Below are 9,559 nucleotides of genomic sequence, written 5' to 3'. Positions count from 1 at the left end.
GCATAATCCAAAGAATCGTAAATCATGCCAAAGCCGGTTGTCTTGCCACCACCAAAATGGGTTCTGAATCCAAACACAAATATGACATCTGCTGTGGTCTTGTACATTTTGGCTAGTTTTTCCCGAATTTCTGTCTTAGGTACCGTTGCCTTTCCAGAGTGAAGAACATCAATGACCATCTGTTTCCGCTGAAGTAGTTGGTTAGTCATGAACTTCCTGGTCTGGATAGTTACTGTGTCGTTCATGATGGCGGCGAGGCTTCAAGCAGCCGGGGAGGAAAAAGCCAGACTGCTTTTTGCATGACCACATTTTCCCACGACTCTCTAATCTTCATCAAACCTACCACAAACGCTTAGGCTTAACCGCCCAAAGAACAAAAGCCAAAATACAACACCACACTCCTCACTGGTCATTCTCCATCTCCCTCCCTCCACCCCCAGCAACCACTAATTTACTTTCTATCACTGTGGATTTGTCCATTCTGGACATTGTGTATAAGAGCAATCATATAATATTTGTCCTTTCTTTGTCTGCTTACTGTCTTCTCTTTGTCTCTGTCTTAGCATAATGTTTTGAAAAGCCATCCATGTCATAACACGAGTGAGTACATTGTTCCTTCTTATGGCCACATAATAGTCTATCGTGTACATAAACGTTTTGTTCATACATTCACCAGTTGGACATTTGGGTTGCTTCTACTTTTTGGCTATTGTGAATAATAGTTCTACGGACATTTGTGTGCAAGTTTTTCTGTATACGCTTTCAGTTCAGCCAAGGAGTACAGTTGCTGGATGGTATGGTAACCCTATGTTTAACTTTGTGAAGAATTTCTGAGTGTGTTCCAAAATGACATTTTACATTCTCACCAGTGACGTATGGGAGTTCCAATTTTCCACATCCTTGTCCATGCTTGTTATTGTCCTACTCAGTATTTCTTGGTTCCCCTGGCGAGGGGCCGGGGGGGGAGGTTTCCTGAAGTGGGTGATTCCTTGAAGAAAATAGTTAAGCATTTGGCTTTGATGCTAGAGCCCTAAATCTGGGTCTGCTCTGCCATGCAGGGTATTAAGGCAGGTGTGTTTCTTGAGCAAGTTCGTTTTTTTTTAAATCTTAACCCTCAGTTTTCTCATGTGTTAAATGGGAATAATAGGGTTGTTGGACTAATTAAGTGGGACAATGCATGTCAAACCCTTAGGATAATGCCTGTAAAGCCCTATCTCAATAAATGAAAGCTGTCATTATTACCATCTGTCTTCCTTTGCCTACATGTCTAGACCTCTGGTCAATGGGTCATTACGCTGGTCATTTGGCCAGGTAACAAATATGTACAGAGAGTCCATCAAGTGCCAGGCACTGTTTTAAGGAGCTAGGACTAGAGTGCTGTACAAGTAAGAGACCCACAAGTAGGGAGCTAATATTCTACTAAGGCAAGGGCCATGATAAATATGTAAAATCAAAAATAAGGAAGATAATCATAGGAACTAGAAGAGCCTTGATAAAGTAAAATAGGGTAATGTAATAGTGAGCAGGGTGGGGGTCAGCAGCTGCGGCCAGGGGAGAAGGGACACCGCAGTGCAGAGCTGACTGGAGAGGGGGAGGCAGCCACAGACAGGTCTGGGGAAGAGAGTTCACACTGATAGACCCTCAGACACAGAATCCCTGTGACAGGAACAGCTTGGAGGGGCTGAGGGGCTGAGAGAAGTGAGGGGAAAGGGAGGGGGCAGCAGTAGGTCCCAGCAAGCCTGAGACCCTGGAGAAGAGCCAGCAGGAGTCAAAGAGCTGCCCAGACCCCATGCTGGTGATAGCACTGTGCTGATGGTGGGGCCCCAGAGAAGGATGTCAGTGAAACTGGGCCAGCCCCCGAGTGTGATATTTGGCAGGAGTTCTGGATACCAAATGTTCTCTGTAGTTGGCAGGAGTCAAAGAAAGTCTCACTGGAGAGCTTCAGCCTGGCATGCCTCCTCCCCGAACACCACTGTCACTCGCTCCTGGGAAGTCCTGTCCTCGTTTGGATTTCTTTATCTCTGACACCGAGCCCTCGATCACACGTCTGCTGCCGACATACCCGCAATAGGACAACTGTGTGTGTTGATTGTAGGTGCTTGCGCTTTGGAAAGTTGAGACAAGAAAGCCAGGACTCTCTCTGCCTCTTGGGGAACATTCTGGATGAGGCTGGTGGGGTTGAACACTCATCCTGTGATGCCACAATGCCCAAACTCAAGCACCAAGGAGACATCGTGGAAAGTGGCAACGGGGGATGCCCGGAGTGTTGGTTGTGCTGCTAGGGGCAAGGATTTCAGACCGGGCATGCGTGTGTTTGTGCTCTGGGCTCTCCCACTTTCTAGCTATCTGGCCATGAGCCAGTTTCTTCAACACTCTAAGCTTTAGCTTCCCCATTTGTGAGACAGACACAAAACCTATGTCAGAGTGGCAGCAAGTATGTGGCTCATAGAGAACTGACCGTGGAGCTGGCACTTAGTCAGCCCTCAATTACTGTCACTTATCATCATTTATTATCATTATTTTTGTTCCTGCTCCTGCTACGACGATTTTACGAGCCTCCATCTAGGAAGAGTCGCCATGTTTTGAAAAGCAAGTGCCGAGGTTGACGGGTATCCCAAGAAGGGCAGTGATTCCAATGATAAGAATTTGAAGATTTGAAGGAAACGTTGGCACGGGAAGGGTGAGGTTGAATGAAAGAGTGTTTGTTATTAAACAGCTTTCAAGTATGAAAATTGAAGAGCTACGAAACGGGGAGGAGGACAAAACTAATATTTTCTTGGCGTAACCTACCATATGCCAAATCCCAGACTGGGGTCTTTACATTTATTATTACACTTAATCCCCATTGCAACCCTCTGAGGTTGTTGTTGTCATTCCCATTTTACAGATAAGGGAACCCCGAGGCTGAGACACCTACTTGTGGCAGGCCTTGTGATGCATACTGGGCATGCCAAGGTGAAAAAGATAAAGTTCCTACCTTCAATAAGGTCATAGTCTCATGTGGAAGTTAGGATGATGGCAGGCTTTGGAGTGGAGAGGGTGGACCTTGAGCCAGGCACTAAGGTCTTCTGTGAAGCAGGCAGATGGAAGTAAACACAAAAGTATGACAAAATGGGAAAGACATAAAAATGGAGATTCTCAAGGATCACTTAGGAGCAACTAGTTTAAAAACTCAGGGGGGTAGAATAAATATCAAGGACCTTTTTGTAAAGATCTTATTGAGCATGTAATAAAGTGCCAGGTTCTGGGCTGGGTACCAGCTGTGTCATGAAGAATGAGTACTCATATAATGAGGAGGTAAAGGGAATGGTACATGCAGCGGAGAGAAAGAGCATGAACCATCATGGAACCTACAAGTAGTCAATAAGCCTTAGGATAGAATGAAAGAGGTAAGGTTTAGGATGGAATAGAAAGGGGTGGGGACCTGGAGAGGTGACAAGTGTGTAATTAACAATGGGTCTTCTATGTGAGGCCAGAGAGTTTAGTCAGTAAACTATTGTTAAGAAGGAGATCTCATGACAGGGCACTCTGGCTACAGTGATATGGTCAGAGGATCACATGATATGTTACAGAAATAAGATCAGAGCATGGTTCAGAAAGCTCTTTTGAACTTCAGTGCTGAAACTGTAGGCAGGGAGAACTAAGTGGAATTAATGTAGAGGAAACAATTGAGTCCCTGAACAAAGGCAAGGACAGCGGGGATGGAGAGGAAGGGACCGACAGGGGGGTACTTGGGAAGGAGAAAGAACTGGCAAGGCTTGGTAACCCTTGGAATGAGGGAGAGAGGAGAATCAAGAGTGAGCCTCACAATGTTGGCCTGCAACCAGGTATACAAAAGAAGGCAGTAGAAGGCTGGATTGGTCCAGAGATTGGGATTTCGTTGAGAAGAACGAAATGACAAAGGAGAAGCAGCGAGGATCATTGCAAGATGCTTACAAAGCAATATATTGTGTTTTCTAGACTGGTTGGAGGAGGAAATGAAGCAAGAAGATTGATCAATGGCTGAAAACAGAGGCAAAGGGCCAGTAAGGTCAGACACTAGCCGCAGCAGGAGTAAAGGAGTTCGAGAAATGGAAGGATGGGAAACTGTGGCGGGATTGAGGATATGTGGAGTGAAGGTTGGAGATGAAACCTTTCCAGAGTGTGGCCATCCGTGTGAGCGGCTCCAGAGGAATGGGCCAGACTACTGGACAGGTCCCCCTTGTAGACAGAGAAGTCAGGATGATGGCAGGCTTTGGGGTGGAGAGGGTGGACCTTGAGCCAGACACTAAGGTCTTCCGTGCAGCAGGCAGATGAAAGCTACAAAAGTGGGTAGAGGCGAGGGTGTGGGCTTCTAAGGAGCAGTTTGTAGGAGGATTGAGAAAGTACAGTTTGGAAGCAGAACTGGGAAACTGCAAGTTTGCTTGTGGGGTGGGCCCTGGGCTTCATCCAGAGGAGGAGAGAATGGGCTTCGTACACAGGAGGCAAGTGCTGGAGAAGCCGAGCCCTCATGTAAAGAGCAGGTTTCAGTTCAAACCAGGAAGGGGGCAAGGGGAGCATGCGGGGAGTTTATGTACTGAGGTGTAGTGTTCCAGAAGCCCTAGAGGAGGAAGAGAAGGAGTCACAGGAGAGGAGGCCCAAGTGCAGTGAGAGCTGTTTGGGCCTCGTGACTGGCACTGCCATCTTCACAGTCATCCTGGTCTCTCTTCTCTCACCCCTGCATCCAACTGGTAACCATGGCCTGTGGATTCGGATTCATAAGGAGCTTTGGGTTTCTCCCCGTCCTTCCTTTTCCACTGCCCAAGCCCTAATCAGGGCTCTCGTGGACCACTGCAGTGGCCTCCCTTTTGGCCCCTCTGTCTCCTGCTTAGTTATCCTTCCCCACCACTTCCCACTCTCCACCCCCTCCACCCTCCACGGAGCTCACAGAATGTTCTTTTGTATCCACAGATCTGATCCCATTATCCCACCACTCGACATTCATCAGTGGTCCCTCAATTGTTAACAAGACACAATCTGTTCCATTTGTTTGGCTTCCAGAGTCATTCATAATTGATCTCCTGCTGATCTGTCCCATGTCATCTTCCACTGCCCCCCACCCCCCCCAGAACTGTATGCTCTAGTAATACTCAATTATTTATAGCTCTCAGAACATGTTACTATATTCGCTCATGTTTCCAGATTCTGCACATTCCATTTCATCTGCCTACACATTATTCCCACTTGCCACACCTTGCCCCTGACATATCCCACTGCCGAATCCACTCAGGCATGTACTTCTTTCTCTGTGACTTTGTCTTTCTCTCCTCTGGAGAGCCTAGGGGACCCTTTCCTTAAACTCCCCCTTAAACTTTGTACAACGTACACCACGAAAGCAAGTATGCAATTATACTGTATTAAACGTATGTGACTATTCACCTTCCTACTTGACAATAAGCTCTCTTTAGAGGAAAACATTACCATTTTTTAAAGAATTATATATATGTATATATATATTTTTACAACACTTTTAAGTTCACAGTAAAATGGAGGGGAAGGTACAGAGGTGTCCCATACATCCCCTGTCCCACACATGCAGAGCCTCCTCCATTATCAACATTCTGCCCCAGAGTGGGACACTGTTAAAGCCATGAAACTGGGACACCTGGGTGGCTCAGTTGGTTAAGCACCTGCCTTCGGCTCAGGTCATGATCCCAGGGTCCTGGGATCGCGTCCCGCATCGAGCTCCCTGCTCAGCAGGAAGCCTGCTTCTCCCTCTGCCTGCCGTTCCCCCTGCTTGTGCTCTCTCTCTGACAAATAAATAAATAAAATCTTAAAAAAAAAAGCAACAACAACCATGAAACTACATTATCACCTGAAGTCCACAGCTTACATTAGGGATTGCTCTTGGTGTTGTACAATCTATGGCCTTGGACAAGTGTATAATGACATACATCCACCATGATAGTATCATACAACATATTTTTACTGCCCAGAAAATCCTCTGTGCTCTGCCTCTTCATCCCTCCCTCCCCACTAACCCCTGGCAACCACTGATCTTTTTACTGTCTCCATAGTTTTTGCCTTTTCCAGAAGGTCATACCATATGTAGTCTTTGCAGAGATGTTGTCTTTTAATGCTCACATCCAGTGCCTGTCACATTGCTTGGCACATAGTAGGTGCAGATTACTTACAGAATCAATGGTTGACTTAGTGGATGTGTGTTTAGGAAAGGACCCCCACTGATCTGAGGCATGGTGTATATAATTAGGCTCCAAGCTCCAGAAGCAGCGCAGCTCTTGAAGCTAGTAGACTGTCTGATTCAGTTCATCTCCAGACCTCATCCCCAGAGCTGGCATGTATTTTTTATACCATGGGAACTCAACAGCTATGGAATGAGGACATAGTCCCTGACCTCAAAAAGTATACACTAGACCAAGTAAGTAGACCAAGTTTCAGCAACCATGCTATTCCATTCTCCTGCTTCTTCAGTTGTCCACTAGCAAGGCCTAAGAACAAAAATCACTTGTTCTTTCATTCATTCATTCAACAAAGCTGTCACAGGTCAAGCGCTGTGTTCTGCTTATTAACTGGAAACTTCTGGAAGGGCGAGGCTGTGGTTAGATGGCTGGTGCTGTACTGCACAGGCTGAGACCCTTTCCCTCAAAGCATCCCATGCCTAAAACTTGGGGCTCCAGGGAGTTTTCCCTGCCCCTGCCTGGCTGACTATTCCAGCTCCCCAGGCCTTCTCTGGGGCAAGTCCTGTTGCACTCCAGTCAGAACCAGTCGGTTTGGCATGAATTGCTCTCTAATTGTTTCAAGTGTGCTATTTTTATCTCCGAAGTACTTTGCACTCTCCTTGCTAACCGCCTGGTCTTTGAGTTTCTCATTGCCACTATGCCCCCAGCGCCCAGTAAAAGCTTGCTGATTGATTTTCTATGAGCTGTAATTATTTCCAAGGCTACCCTGGGACACTGATCTCTCCCGAAACGTGCCTGCTTCTACCCGCTGCGATCCCCCCACCCAACTCCCAGCACCTCCCACTGGCTGCCGCTTCCATGGGTGTCCCTAGACCCTCTGTTTCTCCTTCTGTCTCCGCCACCGAGGTTCTCTTTTTCTGCCCCTCCTCTTTTTGCATAAGGGCTCTCTTGGCAAGAAACATTATTCTTATCGGCTGCCTCACCATCTATTTTTCTCTCTCCACGCCAAGTATTAAACACTTCTGGGACCTGCTGGGGTGAATGAAGCTTCCAATTTGAATCTCTGTGTTTTCAGTTTTCTTATCTCAAGACACAGTTCAAGGAAAGGAATCTTGAGGGAAAGATGGAGCTGAGGTGAGGTTAAGTGGGAAGAGAGGCTTCTTTCTAGAAGGGTAAGCCGTGATCGCTGACAGGAGTGGTGGGGAGGGGCAATCACCAATCACGGAGGCTCCCAGCTTCTTGTTAGTCTCAGCAAGAACACAGTAAGGTGTAAGGAGAGCGCGGAGTTTTGCTTCAAAGGTGCTTCTTAGAGTTCAGAGAACCTCAGAAGATTTTCTGATAATTGCCAGAGTGGCCCTCCAGACTCTCTGAACCTGCCTTGCCTACGCCAAAAGGAGACGGAATCATGGGATCTCTGACGTCTCTTGGGGCTTTAGGGAGGGCTTTGTCTGACCTCTTTCCAGGTGCGAGCTCTTGGGCGGACTGTGAGCCATTCAGACTTGCCAGGGAACCCTCAGATGTATGAGGCCACTAATTCTATTGACGAGAGGGGTAGTGGTGATAATTATTTTTCAAATCGACCCAACAAGATTTATTTGCTGTCTAGAATGCTGATGGCAGAGCATGAGGGTTAAGAGGCTGGGATTGGCTTCACGTTAACCTGAGTTTAAATCACAGCTGTAGCATTTCCTGTAGGAGTTCAGGCAGGCTACTCACACTCTCTGAACCTCAGGTTTTATCATAGATAAATGCGCATAATACTACCACGTCATGGGTTCTTATGAGGATTATTGAGACAGGGAAGGCACTGAGTGCAATGCCTGGAGCATAGTAAGTCCTCAATCCGTAGCTCATATTATCCTAAAGGCAACTATTATCTTCTACCTAACCAGACGCCATCCCAGTGCTCAGCCAAATCCTTTGGGAGCCCTGAGCTAAGTCACTGAAATAGTGAGGCAGTTAACGGATCATGGGAACAAGCCCCAGGTGAAAAACTCTGCGCACCTGGGGGGCTTTCTGTTGGCTATTACTGTTAACACCGCTGCTCCTAACAGAGCAGAACCAAGACGCGGCCCCTCCACAAGCCTGACTTACAACAGAAGACCCGGGCTCCAAGGAGCACCAATGAGCTGCGTGAGCTGCCTGCCCTTATCGACCAGTCAGGACGAAGCCCTTCTGACCAATCAGAGTGAAGCGTCTTTTATTCCCCTTTCCTTATTAGCATATTGGACCGAGTGGGAACAGGTGAGGCAACCTTGTGTATATAAGCAAGACCTCCCTTCTGTTCGCGGAGGTCGATTTAACTGCTACTCTATGTTGCTGTTCTGTCTCCGTTCGGCTTGCGTTGTACCTCTGATAAAATTGTGCCTTTGACTTTTGGGTCTGGCTTGTTTTTTTTTGTTTGTTTGTAAGATTTTATTTGTTACCGGGGGTACAAGCAGGGGGATGGGCAGAGGGAGAAGCAGGCTCCCCACTGAGCAAGGAGCCCGATGCAGGACTCGATCCCATGGATCCTGGGATCATGACCGAAACCAAAGGCAGACGCTTAACCAACCCACTGAGCCACCCAGGTGTCCCCCGACTTGGTTTCTATTCTTGCTGTACTCAAGAACCCCATGCCAGAACCAATAGCAACCAATCTTGTGGACTTTTACTGTGTGTTCCATTGGTTAGGGGCGTTTAGGAAGAACACAGGATGACCAGAGAGCCTTGCAGAGCTGTCTTAGGTGGTGGGAATTCACTTGGCTTCTTCTGTAAATATAGTCCTTCCCTATTCAACAAAATATCTCTGCCGTAAAATATATCTCCCTCCCTTGCCAATCAATGTGGTGATCCAGGTATTCATTACTTGTCTGGTGACAGATAATGTAATGCAGGTGTAAAAAGCAAATCATCTGGGGCACCTGGGTGGCTCAGTTGGTTAAGCGTGGGACTCTTGATTTCAGCTCAGGGCGTGATATCAGGGTGGTGAGATCCAGCAGGGGTTGTGCTCCATGGGGAGTCTAAGATTTTCTCCCTCTGCCCCTCTCCCTCCTCGAACTCTCTCTCTCAAATCTTAAAAAAGCAAATAATCTGAAGATGGAAATCCCTGGATTCAAATGATGCCTCCATTATACACCAGTAGGCTAGTTATTCAACATTGCTACGAGAACTTTGGTTTCCTCAGGTGCAAAATAGGGTAATGAGAATACATGATTAACACACCATGCCTGAAAAACACTCAGCACAGTTCCTAGCCTGTAGTAATTTTGCAATAGATGGTGGTGTTAGTTGTTGAAGGATGGTGGTAACTGATGATGCTGCTTCCTTACTTGGGTACCTGCTACATTTTGCCCCTTTGAAAATGGTGCTCTTCTTCACACCCAGCACTTAAAGCTCAGTTCATACCGGCCTAAACTTGA

General features: G+C 47.0%; 1 long non-coding RNA gene across 1 annotated transcript; it reads left to right on the top strand.

The window, feature by feature from the left end:
• Positions 1–2,301: 2,301 nt before the first annotated feature.
• Positions 2,302–8,400, top strand: LOC113915028. Its single transcript, XR_003517577.2, has 3 exons — positions 2,302–2,680; positions 3,961–4,030; positions 8,213–8,400. It is a non-coding gene; the product is annotated as an uncharacterized LOC113915028 (long non-coding RNA).
• The last annotated feature ends 1,159 nt before the right edge of the window (positions 8,401–9,559 follow it).

The sequence above is a fragment of the Zalophus californianus genome, chromosome 11 (assembly GCF_009762305.2).
Source record: "Zalophus californianus isolate mZalCal1 chromosome 11, mZalCal1.pri.v2, whole genome shotgun sequence".
Classification (NCBI taxonomy): domain Eukaryota; kingdom Metazoa; phylum Chordata; class Mammalia; order Carnivora; family Otariidae; genus Zalophus; species Zalophus californianus.
The sequence above is the reverse complement of the archived record's forward strand: the minus strand, read 5'-3'. Positions and strand labels throughout refer to the sequence as shown.